Raw genomic sequence first — 13175 nt, 5'->3', positions numbered from 1 at the left:
AGGCATTTCGACAATAAAAACCACTACACTTGAAGTTCCAGAGTAGGTCAAAGTTCAAAGAAAAACAAAAGACAAACAGGGATTCTTCGGCTTGGACTGCTTTTCATGATCCAGAAGGAAGTTCTGACTGTTATCAGCTCGGTAAAAATATTTTAAGTTTTCTTTCGACGAGACAACAGCCGAAATATATAGAATCGGGCTTAAACCATGCTTTTGATAGTGCATTCCTATCTTCTTCAGACTACCAACTTTTATAATCAACGGCACACTTCCTTTCACGTTTTCTACGCTAAAGAATTTAAAATTTATAGTGGATGGCTTATTTCAATCATAAAAACCATGTGGTACACTTATGGAATTAATTGGTCGATAGATGCCATATAACAATGTAGCACCATGGGCTGTATTCCCATAAATCCTATTTATCACTTTTAATCTACTAAGATCAACAATTGATCTTTAGGCCAAAGGAAGAATGACCCGAAGTAAGTCTAAGTTCAAAGGTAAAAATGAAGAACCAATAATCCTCAGGTTTGGGCAGCCTTTCTATCGTGGTATGAACAAAAACTAATGCGAATTTTAACGATTCCTTGTGTTCCAGATAGACGTTCTGTCGGTTCTCAGCTCAGTACATCTATGTAATGATTTGTTTCAGCGAAACAAAAACGAAATATGTGGAATCCAGCTTCTACCACATCTTACATATAGTATATACATTGCTTCTTCGAACTACTACGTTATACGATTAATACCCGCTTCCTTTCACGTTTTCTATATTTCAGAACGGTAAAAGATTGAAGGCCTATGTTAATGAAAACTAAATGTTACAGTAGAAAAATTGTGCAGTTGTTCTCTAGATGGCAGTTAACAACCTAGGACCATGGGCTGTATTCCCATGAATGTCATTTAACACCCTGACAACGATTTGTAAGCAAAAAAGGAAGAATGATCCAGAATAGATCGAAGGTCAAAAGTAAATAGAAAAAAATAATATAAATAGAAAAACGGGTGATTCCCAGGTTTGGTCAATCTTGCTACTGTAAACAAACGAATGTTGATTATAACTATTCGGCTATTGTTGTTAAGCCCATTCCTCGTTCGGTCTAAATTCGTTGGGGATCCGTTATTGAGAGTGGAAAGCACCCCCGCCTATTGTCAAAAGCCAGTTCTGTTCAGTTGGAAATGACTGGGCAAGGTCGTAGCTCTGAAGGTCAAAAGCATGCATAAACCGGGTGTGGGAGTCTTGAAAAGCGGCTGGGGGGCGAGTGCGGTCTTTCTTCCTCGCATCCACTTGTCTCCACTCGCCGGGAGGATCGTCCCCGATCTTTCGGACGGTTGGGAAGGCCAAAGGTCAACGCGGAGAATCCGAGGGAGGCTGGGGGATGAAAGAGTTAACGGTCATCTTAGCAGAATGACTCTCAGATTCAAAATCTAGGCTGATTTTGATATATTTTTATTTACCTATTATGCTGTTTGTTCAAATTTTGATGAAATTTGTTGAGATTTTGCTTTTTGGCATTTTCATTTTTTACATCTTTCACAGCTCAGTTATTTAAGAAAAAAATTGGTTAATTTCACAAACTTTGCTAAAGCGAACACCTTCATTCATTAGATTGATAGATTAAATTGGTTAGTCGCAAATTAAGAGGTAACGTGGTGCACTCACATACACAAGGATGAAAAAGAGAGTGAGAGATAGATAGATAGATAGATAGATAGATAGATAGATAGATAGATAGATAGATAGATAGATAGACAGAGAACGTGGGGAAAAGTAAAAATGCCTAAACAGAAAGAAAGAAAAATAGAAGTAACAAAAATGGGGGAAAAGGCAATAAATAAAAAACGAGTGAGTGAGAGAGAGAACGAAAGAGAGAGAGAGAGAGAGAGAACGAAAGAAAGAGAGAAAGAGAGAGAGTGCGAGAGAGAAAGACAGGCAGACAGACAGCGAAAGTGGGGAAAAGTAAAAAGGCCTATACAGTTAGTCGCAAATTAAGAGGTAACGTGGTGCACTCACATACACAAGGATGAAAAAGAGAGTGAGAGATAGAGGGAGAGAGATAAAGAGAGAGAGGCTTAAATAGAAAGAATGTAAAAGAAAATTAGTGAGAGAAAGAATAGAGATAACAAAAAATGAGAGGCAAAAGGAAATAAAATAAAAAACGAGTGAGTGGGTAGAAAGAAATGGATACATAGGTAGATAGTAAGATCTCTGGGATTTATAATGCGTAAAAGTGCAGATTTCAGCAATAAAGAACTATTTAAATTATTCTAGCTTTGTCCGACCAATATTAGAATATAACAGTGTTGTATCGCCGCCAAGCTATCTATGATAAATATGAATATACACAGTCTAGAAATTGTGAAAAAAAATAGAAACCCGCACGAATACATCCCAATTCGAATGAAAATGGGTCTGATGTGACTCGAAAACAGAAAAATGTATCTAGATATGTTATTTTTGTATAAATTAGTAAATGGCACGATAGATAGTCCTAAATGATTGGAATGTATAAATTAAAATGTTTCTAGGCTCAATATGAGAAATGGTAATTCGTTTTATACAAATATGGATATGACTAACTGTATGAATCATAGCCCTTGTAACCGTTTGATGACGGAAGGGAATTTGTTATGTTTTGACTCGTCTTTTGACAGCATACATAAACTAAAAAATGTTATTGTAAATTACATTAAGTTAATTCATTGTAATGATTAATAGGAGAAAATGTATAATTGTGGGGAGTTCCTGTAAATAAATAAATAGATAGATAGATAGACGATAGATAGATCGTTCGAAAGATAGATAGATTGATAGAGAGAGAGAGAGAGAGAGAGAGAGAGAGAGAGAGAGAGAGAGAGACAGGCAGACAGAGAAAGTGGGGAAAAGTAAAAATGTCTAAACAGAAAGAGAGAAAAATACAGGTAACAAAAATGGGAGGAAAAAGGCAATAAATAAAAAACGAGTGAGTGAGAGAGAGAACGAAAGAGAGAGAGGGGGAGAGAGAACGAGAGAGAGAGAGGGGGAGAGAGAGAGCGAGAGAGAGAGAGAGAGAGAGGGAGGGAGAGACAGAGAGAGAGCGAAAGTGGGGAAAAGTAAAAATGCCTAAACAGAAAGAGAGAACAGTAGACGTAACAAAAATGAGAGGAAAAGGAAATAAATAAAAAACGAGTGATTGAGTGAGAGTGAGAACGAAAAAAAGAGAGAAAGAGAGAGAGTGAGAGAGAGAGAAAGACAGGCAGACAGACAGCAAAAGTGGGGAAAAGTAAAAAGGCCTAAACCGAATGAGAGAACATTAGAGGTAACAAAAATGGGAGGAAAAAGGAAATAAATAAAAAACGAGTGAGTGGGTAGAGAGAAATGGATATATAGGTACATAGATGGAGAGAGCGAGAGAGAGAGAGTGAGAGAGAGCGAGAGTGAGAGAGAGAAAGAGAGAGAGAGAGGAGAGAGAGAAAATGAGTGAGAGAGGAAGGATGAAATAGAAAGAAAGTGATTTACTAAACGATCAATAGAATGAATGAAAAACAATTGAAATGGCATGAAAGAAAGTAAAAGTGCGACGAAAATAAACAGCATAAAGAAAATGAGAGAAATAGGAAGAAAGGGAGAGAGAGAAAAAAAGAGAGACAGAGATTGAGAGGAGGGAGAGAGAGAGATTAAAAAAACGTTAGTGTCGGCGAGAAAGAGAAGAGAGAATGAGGCAAAGAGAAAGAGAGAGAGAGAGAGAGAGAGAGAGAGAGAGAGTGAGACGAGAAAAAGGAGAGAGTAAGAAAGATTCGAGAGAGAAAAAAAGATAATGTGAGAAGGGAGGGCGGGACGAGATATATAGGAGAGTGAGAGAAACAAACAAGGAGAGAGTAAATGAAAGCGGGAGAGAGATAGGAAAAGAAAAATTAGAGGAAGAAACAAAGATGTAAAGAAATTTCCCTATGAATTTCCTAAGTAATTTGAATTGATAATATTCGGGAAATATATAGAAAAATGTATGACTTTTCGGACGTGGTGTGATTTCGTCAACTTGAACTGTACATCTTAAGGCAAAACCGTACAAAAATACCTTCGCTCAATTAAAGTTTTACCAATCTTATTATTATTACAATTAATTAAGGTTTTAAGTTGAGATGAAAAAAAGTTAATGACACGAGCGGGATTCGAACCCACGATCTTCGGCTAGATACGCCGCTGCTCTACCACTTGAGCTATCGTGACCTCGATCCACTCGGACATCAACTTCCTATCTCAACTCTACTTAAAACCTTAATTAATTGTAATGATTTAATTGGTCAAGCGGACCACGAAATTAGTGAAATTATTATTATTGTTTGGTAATTATTTAAAAAAATCGTAACATTGACAACCACATGGAGCCAATCGATCCTTAAATCGAAGTTGCCCAGAAGTCTGATCGTTACCCCCTTCGCAACTGTTCCTTTTCTTACATAAGGTTGGAAATCACAGGTTCAAAGGTGATTGGAAAAGGATGAGACGAGAACTGGTTTACCGATGCCAGTTTCTCATGGTCCAACATCTCCCTGGATGGAGCCGAGTTTGACCCGGCTGACCTTCTTCTCATGGGACGGGGTCCAGACCGGTCTCCATCCATTGACGGCGATGAAATAATAAATAGATTAACGTACAGCCTTATAAACGTTTTTACTCCGTTACTTTGGAAATTATGTCCACCAAATTCGATTTTTGGTGGGTGCAAAAAGTGGAATACCTCCGACAAAACCAGCGGGTATAAGCGGAACAGGGTCATCGAAAATTAATATAATCCGCATGAAAACAATAGTGTGGTCATTATTTTAGCAAACTCTCCAATAAACACAATGCTACCTTGATTGATAAACAGTTAGAAAAGTGAAAATGCAAACACATAGGAGAAGAAGAAACTAACGAGAAGAAGCGGACCAAAGTGGTCATAAAATAATATGAACAAAGAATCGATGAACATGAACGAAAGAACCGCAACATATTTCACACAAAACCCCGAAAACACTACTAGTTCAGCAAGTGTTAATTCAACCGACAAACATGGAAATACGTGAATATCAACGATACAACACATCCAACATGTGAAACAGAACAACAGATCAATCAACATATTATGAGAGCCAGAGAATATTTGAAAGGGAGATAAAAATATATTAATGGACAATGAGTAATAAAGGAACAGAAGAAAAAATATAGAGAAAGCAAAAAGAAAAGAGAAATAGAATAAAGATGAGTGAGGCAAAGGGGTGAGGAAAAAATCATTCATCATCATTCTCATCAGATAGACAAAAACATAAAAAGAGCCAAAAATAAATATATAGATATGTAAAGATAAGTGATGATAGATAGATAGACAGATAGCAATAGAAAGAGCGAGAAAGAAAGAGAGATGGAGAGAAAGAGTGGTGAAAAGGAATAAGAGATAGAAAGTGCAACTGGAAAACAAAAAATGGATGGAATGAAAGAAAGAGCGAGATAGAATATAGTTGATAGACTGATTGACATGTAAATATACATAGATTGACAAAGTGAGGAGGTGCAACAGGAAAACGATAGAAAGATATAGAATTTAGAATTAAAGACAGGGAAGGAGAGATAGAGTGAGAAAGATAGAGTGAGAGAGAGAGAGAGAGAGAGAGAGAGAGAGAGATGGAGTGAAAGAGGGGTGAAAAGGAATAAGAGATAGAAAGTGCAACTAGAAAACAAAAAATAGATGNGAGAGAGAGAGAGAGAGAGAGAGAGAGAGAGAGAGAGAGAGAGAGAGAGAATGCAGCTGTAAAACTATAGAGAGATGGAATCAAAGAAACAGCGAGGCAGAGAAAGAAGAGTGAGATAGTTAGCAAACGAGGAAAAGTGAAAGAGAGAGAAAGAGAGAGAGAGAGTGAGAGACAGAGTGATAGGAGTGAATATGAGTGAGGGAGAGAGAGAGTGTGTGTGTGAGGAGAGGAAGAGAGGGGGAAAAGAGAGAGAGAGAGTGAGAGACAGAGTGATAGGAGTGAATATGAGTGAGGGAGAGAGAGAGTGTGTGTGTGAGGAGAGGAAGAGAGGGGGAAAAGAGAGAGAGAGAGTGAGAGACAGAGTGATAGGAGTGAATATGAGTGAGGGAGAGAGAGAGTGTGTGTGTGAGGAGAGGAAGAGAGGGGGAAAAGAGAGAGAGAGAGTGAGAGACAGAGTGATAGGAGTGAATATGAGTGAGGGAGAGAGAGAGTGTGTGTGTGAGGAGAGGAAGAGAGGGGGAAAAGAGAGAGAGAGAGTGAGAGACAGAGTGATAGGAGTGAATATGAGTGAGGGAGAGAGAGAGTGTGTGTGTGAGGAGAGGAAGAGAGGGGGAAAAGAGAGAGAGAGAGTGAGAGACAGAGTGATAGGAGTGAATATGAGTGAGGGAGAGAGAGAGTGTGTGTGTGAGGAGAGGAAGAGAGGGGGAAAAGAGAGAGAGAGAGTGAGAGACAGAGTGATAGGAGTGAATATGAGTGAGGGAGAGAGAGAGTGTGTGTGTGAGGAGAGGAAGAGAGGGGGAAAAGAGAGAGAGAGAGTGAGAGACAGAGTGATAGGAGTGAATATGAGTGAGGGAGAGAGAGAGTGTGTGTGTGAGGAGAGGAAGAGAGGGGGAAAAGAGAGAGAGAGAGTGAGAGACAGAGTGATAGGAGTGAATATGAGTGAGGGAGAGAGAGAGTGTGTGTGTGAGGAGAGGAAGAGAGGGGGAAAAGAGAGAGAGAGAGTGAGAGACAGAGTGATAGGAGTGAATATGAGTGAGGGAGAGAGAGAGTGTGTGTGTGAGGAGAGGAAGAGAGGGGGAAAAGAGAGAGAGAGAGTGAGAGACAGAGTGATAGGAGTGAATATGAGTGAGGGAGAGAGAGAGTGTGTGTGTGAGGAGAGGAAGAGAGGGGGAAAAGAGAGAGAGAGAGTGAGAGACAGAGTGATAGGAGTGAATATGAGTGAGGGAGAGAGAGAGTGTGTGTGTGAGGAGAGGAAGAGAGGGGGAAAAGAGAGAGAGAGAGTGAGAGACAGAGTGATAGGAGTGAATATGAGTGAGGGAGAGAGAGAGTGTGTGTGTGAGGAGAGGAAGAGAGGGGGAAAAGAGAGAGAGAGAGTGAGAGACAGAGTGATAGGAGTGAATATGAGTGAGGGAGAGAGAGAGTGTGTGTGTGAGGAGAGGAAGAGAGGGGGAAAAGAGAGAGAGAGAGTGAGAGACAGAGTGATAGGAGTGAATATGAGTGAGGGAGAGAGAGAGTGTGTGTGTGAGGAGAGGAAGAGAGGGGGAAAAGAGAGAGAGAGAGTGAGAGACAGAGTGATAGGAGTGAATATGAGTGAGGGAGAGAGAGAGTGTGTGTGTGAGGAGAGGAAGAGAGGGGGAAAAGAGAGAGAGAGAGTGAGAGACAGAGTGATAGGAGTGAATATGAGTGAGGGAGAGAGAGAGTGTGTGTGTGAGGAGAGGAAGAGAGGGGGAAAAGAGAGAGAGAGAGTGAGAGACAGAGTGATAGGAGTGAATATGAGTGAGGGAGAGAGAGAGTGTGTGTGTGAGGAGAGGAAGAGAGGGGGAAAAGAGAGAGAGAGAGTGAGAGACAGAGTGATAGGAGTGAATATGAGTGAGGGAGAGAGAGAGTGTGTGTGTGAGGAGAGGAAGAGAGGGGGAAAAGAGAGAGAGAGAGTGAGAGACAGAGTGATAGGAGTGAATATGAGTGAGGGAGAGAGAGAGTGTGTGTGTGAGGAGAGGAAGAGAGGGGGAAAAGAGAGAGAGAGAGTGAGAGACAGAGTGATAGGAGTGAATATGAGTGAGGGAGAGAGAGAGTGTGTGTGTGAGGAGAGGAAGAGAGGGGGAAAAGAGAGAGAGAGAGTGAGAGACAGAGTGATAGGAGTGAATATGAGTGAGGGAGAGAGAGAGTGTGTGTGTGAGGAGAGGAAGAGAGGGGGAAAAGAGAGAGAGAGAGTGAGAGACAGAGTGATAGGAGTGAATATGAGTGAGGGAGAGAGAGAGTGTGTGTGTGAGGAGAGGAAGAGAGGGGGAAAAGAGAGAGAGAGAGTGAGAGACAGAGTGATAGGAGTGAATATGAGTGAGGGAGAGAGAGAGTGTGTGTGTGAGGAGAGGAAGAGAGGGGGAAAAGAGAGAGAGAGAGTGAGAGACAGAGTGATAGGAGTGAATATGAGTGAGGGAGAGAGAGAGTGTGTGTGTGAGGAGAGGAAGAGAGGGGGAAAAGAGAGAGAGAGAGTGAGAGACAGAGTGATAGGAGTGAATATGAGTGAGGGAGAGAGAGAGTGTGTGTGTGAGGAGAGGAAGAGAGGGGGAAAAGAGAGAGAGAGAGTGAGAGACAGAGTGATAGGAGTGAATATGAGTGAGGGAGAGAGAGAGTGTGTGTGTGAGGAGAGGAAGAGAGGGGGAAAAGAGAGAGAGAGAGTGAGAGACAGAGTGATAGGAGTGAATATGAGTGAGGGAGAGAGAGAGTGTGTGTGTGAGGAGAGGAAGAGAGGGGGAAAAGAGAGAGAGAGAGTGAGAGACAGAGTGATAGGAGTGAATATGAGTGAGGGAGAGAGAGAGTGTGTGTGTGAGGAGAGGAAGAGAGGGGGAAAAGAGAGAGAGAGAGTGAGAGACAGAGTGATAGGAGTGAATATGAGTGAGGGAGAGAGAGAGTGTGTGTGTGAGGAGAGGAAGAGAGGGGGAAAAGAGAGAGAGAGAGTGAGAGACAGAGTGATAGGAGTGAATATGAGTGAGGGAGAGAGAGAGTGTGTGTGTGAGGAGAGGAAGAGAGGGGGAAAAGAGAGAGAGAGAGTGAGAGACAGAGTGATAGGAGTGAATATGAGTGAGGGAGAGAGAGAGTGTGTGTGTGAGGAGAGGAAGAGAGGGGGAAAAGAGAGAGAGAGAGTGAGAGACAGAGTGATAGGAGTGAATATGAGTGAGGGAGAGAGAGAGTGTGTGTGTGAGGAGAGGAAGAGAGGGGGAAAAGAGAGAGAGAGAGTGAGAGACAGAGTGATAGGAGTGAATATGAGTGAGGGAGAGAGAGAGTGTGTGTGTGAGGAGAGGAAGAGAGGGGGAAAAGAGAGAGAGAGAGTGAGAGACAGAGTGATAGGAGTGAATATGAGTGAGGGAGAGAGAGAGTGTGTGTGTGAGGAGAGGAAGAGAGGGGGAAAAGAGAGAGAGAGAGTGAGAGACAGAGTGATAGGAGTGAATATGAGTGAGGGAGAGAGAGAGTGTGTGTGTGAGGAGAGGAAGAGAGGGGGAAAAGAGAGAGAGAGAGTGAGAGACAGAGTGATAGGAGTGAATATGAGTGAGGGAGAGAGAGAGTGTGTGTGTGAGGAGAGGAAGAGAGGGGGAAAAGAGAGAGAGAGAGTGAGAGACAGAGTGATAGGAGTGAATATGAGTGAGGGAGAGAGAGAGTGTGTGTGTGAGGAGAGGAAGAGAGGGGGAAAAGAGAGAGAGAGAGTGAGAGACAGAGTGATAGGAGTGAATATGAGTGAGGGAGAGAGAGAGTGTGTGTGTGAGGAGAGGAAGAGAGGGGGAAAAGAGAGAGAGAGAGTGAGAGACAGAGTGATAGGAGTGAATATGAGTGAGGGAGAGAGAGAGTGTGTGTGTGAGGAGAGGAAGAGAGGGGGAAAAGAGAGAGAGAGAGTGAGAGACAGAGTGATAGGAGTGAATATGAGTGAGGGAGAGAGAGAGTGTGTGTGTGAGGAGAGGAAGAGAGGGGGAAAAGAGAGAGAGAGAGTGAGAGACAGAGTGATAGGAGTGAATATGAGTGAGGGAGAGAGAGAGTGTGTGTGTGAGGAGAGGAAGAGAGGGGGAAAAGAGAGAGAGAGAGTGAGAGACAGAGTGATAGGAGTGAATATGAGTGAGGGAGAGAGAGAGTGTGTGTGTGAGGAGAGGAAGAGAGGGGGAAAAGAGAGAGAGAGAGTGAGAGACAGAGTGATAGGAGTGAATATGAGTGAGGGAGAGAGAGAGTGTGTGTGTGAGGAGAGGAAGAGAGGGGGAAAAGAGAGAGAGAGAGTGAGAGACAGAGTGATAGGAGTGAATATGAGTGAGGGAGAGAGAGAGTGTGTGTGTGAGGAGAGGAAGAGAGGGGGAAAAGAGAGAGAGAGAGTGAGAGACAGAGTGATAGGAGTGAATATGAGTGAGGGAGAGAGAGAGTGTGTGTGTGAGGAGAGGAAGAGAGGGGGAAAAGAGAGAGAGAGAGTGAGAGACAGAGTGATAGGAGTGAATATGAGTGAGGGAGAGAGAGAGTGTGTGTGTGAGGAGAGGAAGAGAGGGGGAAAAGAGAGAGAGAGAGTGAGAGACAGAGTGATAGGAGTGAATATGAGTGAGGGAGAGAGAGAGTGTGTGTGTGAGGAGAGGAAGAGAGGGGGAAAAGAGAGAGAGAGAGTGAGAGACAGAGTGATAGGAGTGAATATGAGTGAGGGAGAGAGAGAGTGTGTGTGTGAGGAGAGGAAGAGAGGGGGAAAAGAGAGAGAGAGAGTGAGAGACAGAGTGATAGGAGTGAATATGAGTGAGGGAGAGAGAGAGTGTGTGTGTGAGGAGAGGAAGAGAGGGGGAAAAGAGAGAGAGAGAGTGAGAGACAGAGTGATAGGAGTGAATATGAGTGAGGGAGAGAGAGAGTGTGTGTGTGAGGAGAGGAAGAGAGGGGGAAAAGAGAGAGAGAGAGTGAGAGACAGAGTGATAGGAGTGAATATGAGTGAGGGAGAGAGAGAGTGTGTGTGTGAGGAGAGGAAGAGAGGGGGAAAAGAGAGAGAGAGAGTGAGAGACAGAGTGATAGGAGTGAATATGAGTGAGGGAGAGAGAGAGTGTGTGTGTGAGGAGAGGAAGAGAGGGGGAAAAGAGAGAGAGAGAGTGAGAGACAGAGTGATAGGAGTGAATATGAGTGAGGGAGAGAGAGAGTGTGTGTGTGAGGAGAGGAAGAGAGGGGGAAAAGAGAGAGAGAGAGTGAGAGACAGAGTGATAGGAGTGAATATGAGTGAGGGAGAGAGAGAGTGTGTGTGTGAGGAGAGGAAGAGAGGGGGAAAAGAGAGAGAGAGAGTGAGAGACAGAGTGATAGGAGTGAATATGAGTGAGGGAGAGAGAGAGTGTGTGTGTGAGGAGAGGAAGAGAGGGGGAAAAGAGAGAGAGAGAGTGAGAGACAGAGTGATAGGAGTGAATATGAGTGAGGGAGAGAGAGAGTGTGTGTGTGAGGAGAGGAAGAGAGGGGGAAAAGAGAGAGAGAGAGTGAGAGACAGAGTGATAGGAGTGAATATGAGTGAGGGAGAGAGAGAGTGTGTGTGTGAGGAGAGGAAGAGAGGGGGAAAAGAGAGAGAGAGAGTGAGAGACAGAGTGATAGGAGTGAATATGAGTGAGGGAGAGAGAGAGTGTGTGTGTGAGGAGAGGAAGAGAGGGGGAAAAGAGAGAGAGAGAGTGAGAGACAGAGTGATAGGAGTGAATATGAGTGAGGGAGAGAGAGAGTGTGTGTGTGAGGAGAGGAAGAGAGGGGGAAAAGAGAGAGAGAGAGTGAGAGACAGAGTGATAGGAGTGAATATGAGTGAGGGAGAGAGAGAGTGTGTGTGTGAGGAGAGGAAGAGAGGGGGAAAAGAGAGAGAGAGAGTGAGAGACAGAGTGATAGGAGTGAATATGAGTGAGGGAGAGAGAGAGTGTGTGTGTGAGGAGAGGAAGAGAGGGGGAAAAGAGAGAGAGAGAGTGAGAGACAGAGTGATAGGAGTGAATATGAGTGAGGGAGAGAGAGAGTGTGTGTGTGAGGAGAGGAAGAGAGGGGGAAAAGAGAGAGAGAGAGTGAGAGACAGAGTGATAGGAGTGAATATGAGTGAGGGAGAGAGAGAGTGTGTGTGTGAGGAGAGGAAGAGAGGGGGAAAAGAGAGAGAGAGAGTGAGAGACAGAGTGATAGGAGTGAATATGAGTGAGGGAGAGAGAGAGTGTGTGTGTGAGGAGAGGAAGAGAGGGGGAAAAGAGAGAGAGAGAGTGAGAGACAGAGTGATAGGAGTGAATATGAGTGAGGGAGAGAGAGAGTGTGTGTGTGAGGAGAGGAAGAGAGGGGGAAAAGAGAGAGAGAGAGTGAGAGACAGAGTGATAGGAGTGAATATGAGTGAGGGAGAGAGAGAGTGTGTGTGTGAGGAGAGGAAGAGAGGGGGAAAAGAGAGAGAGAGAGTGAGAGACAGAGTGATAGGAGTGAATATGAGTGAGGGAGAGAGAGAGTGTGTGTGTGAGGAGAGGAAGAGAGGGGGAAAAGAGAGAGAGAGAGTGAGAGACAGAGTGATAGGAGTGAATATGAGTGAGGGAGAGAGAGAGTGTGTGTGTGAGGAGAGGAAGAGAGGGGGAAAAGAGAGAGAGAGAGTGAGAGACAGAGTGATAGGAGTGAATATGAGTGAGGGAGAGAGAGAGTGTGTGTGTGAGGAGAGGAAGAGAGGGGGAAAAGAGAGAGAGAGAGTGAGAGACAGAGTGATAGGAGTGAATATGAGTGAGGGAGAGAGAGAGTGTGTGTGTGAGGAGAGGAAGAGAGGGGGAAAAGAGAGAGAGAGAGTGAGAGACAGAGTGATAGGAGTGAATATGAGTGAGGGAGAGAGAGAGTGTGTGTGTGAGGAGAGGAAGAGAGGGGGAAAAGAGAGAGAGAGAGTGAGAGACAGAGTGATAGGAGTGAATATGAGTGAGGGAGAGAGAGAGTGTGTGTGTGAGGAGAGGAAGAGAGGGGGAAAAGAGAGAGAGAGAGTGAGAGACAGAGTGATAGGAGTGAATATGAGTGAGGGAGAGAGAGAGTGTGTGTGTGAGGAGAGGAAGAGAGGGGGAAAAGAGAGAGAGAGAGTGAGAGACAGAGTGATAGGAGTGAATATGAGTGAGGGAGAGAGAGAGTGTGTGTGTGAGGAGAGGAAGAGAGGGGGAAAAGAGAGAGAGAGAGTGAGAGACAGAGTGATAGGAGTGAATATGAGTGAGGGAGAGAGAGAGTGTGTGTGTGAGGAGAGGAAGAGAGGGGGAAAAGAGAGAGAGAGAGTGAGAGACAGAGTGATAGGAGTGAATATGAGTGAGGGAGAGAGAGAGTGTGTGTGTGAGGAGAGGAAGAGAGGGGGAAAAGAGAGAGAGAGAGTGAGAGACAGAGTGATAGGAGTGAATATGAGTGAGGGAGAGAGAGAGTGTGTGTGTGAGGAGAGGAAGAGAGGGGGAAAAGAGAGAGAGAGAGTGAGAGACAGAGTGATAGGAGTGAATATGAGTGAGGGAGAG

This window comes from Cimex lectularius, unplaced genomic scaffold, assembly GCF_000648675.2.
Source record: "Cimex lectularius strain Harlan isolate CLEC.00 unplaced genomic scaffold, Clec_2.1 scaffold3, whole genome shotgun sequence".
NCBI classification, from domain to species: domain Eukaryota; kingdom Metazoa; phylum Arthropoda; class Insecta; order Hemiptera; family Cimicidae; genus Cimex; species Cimex lectularius.
This window is presented reverse-complemented; position numbering follows the sequence as displayed.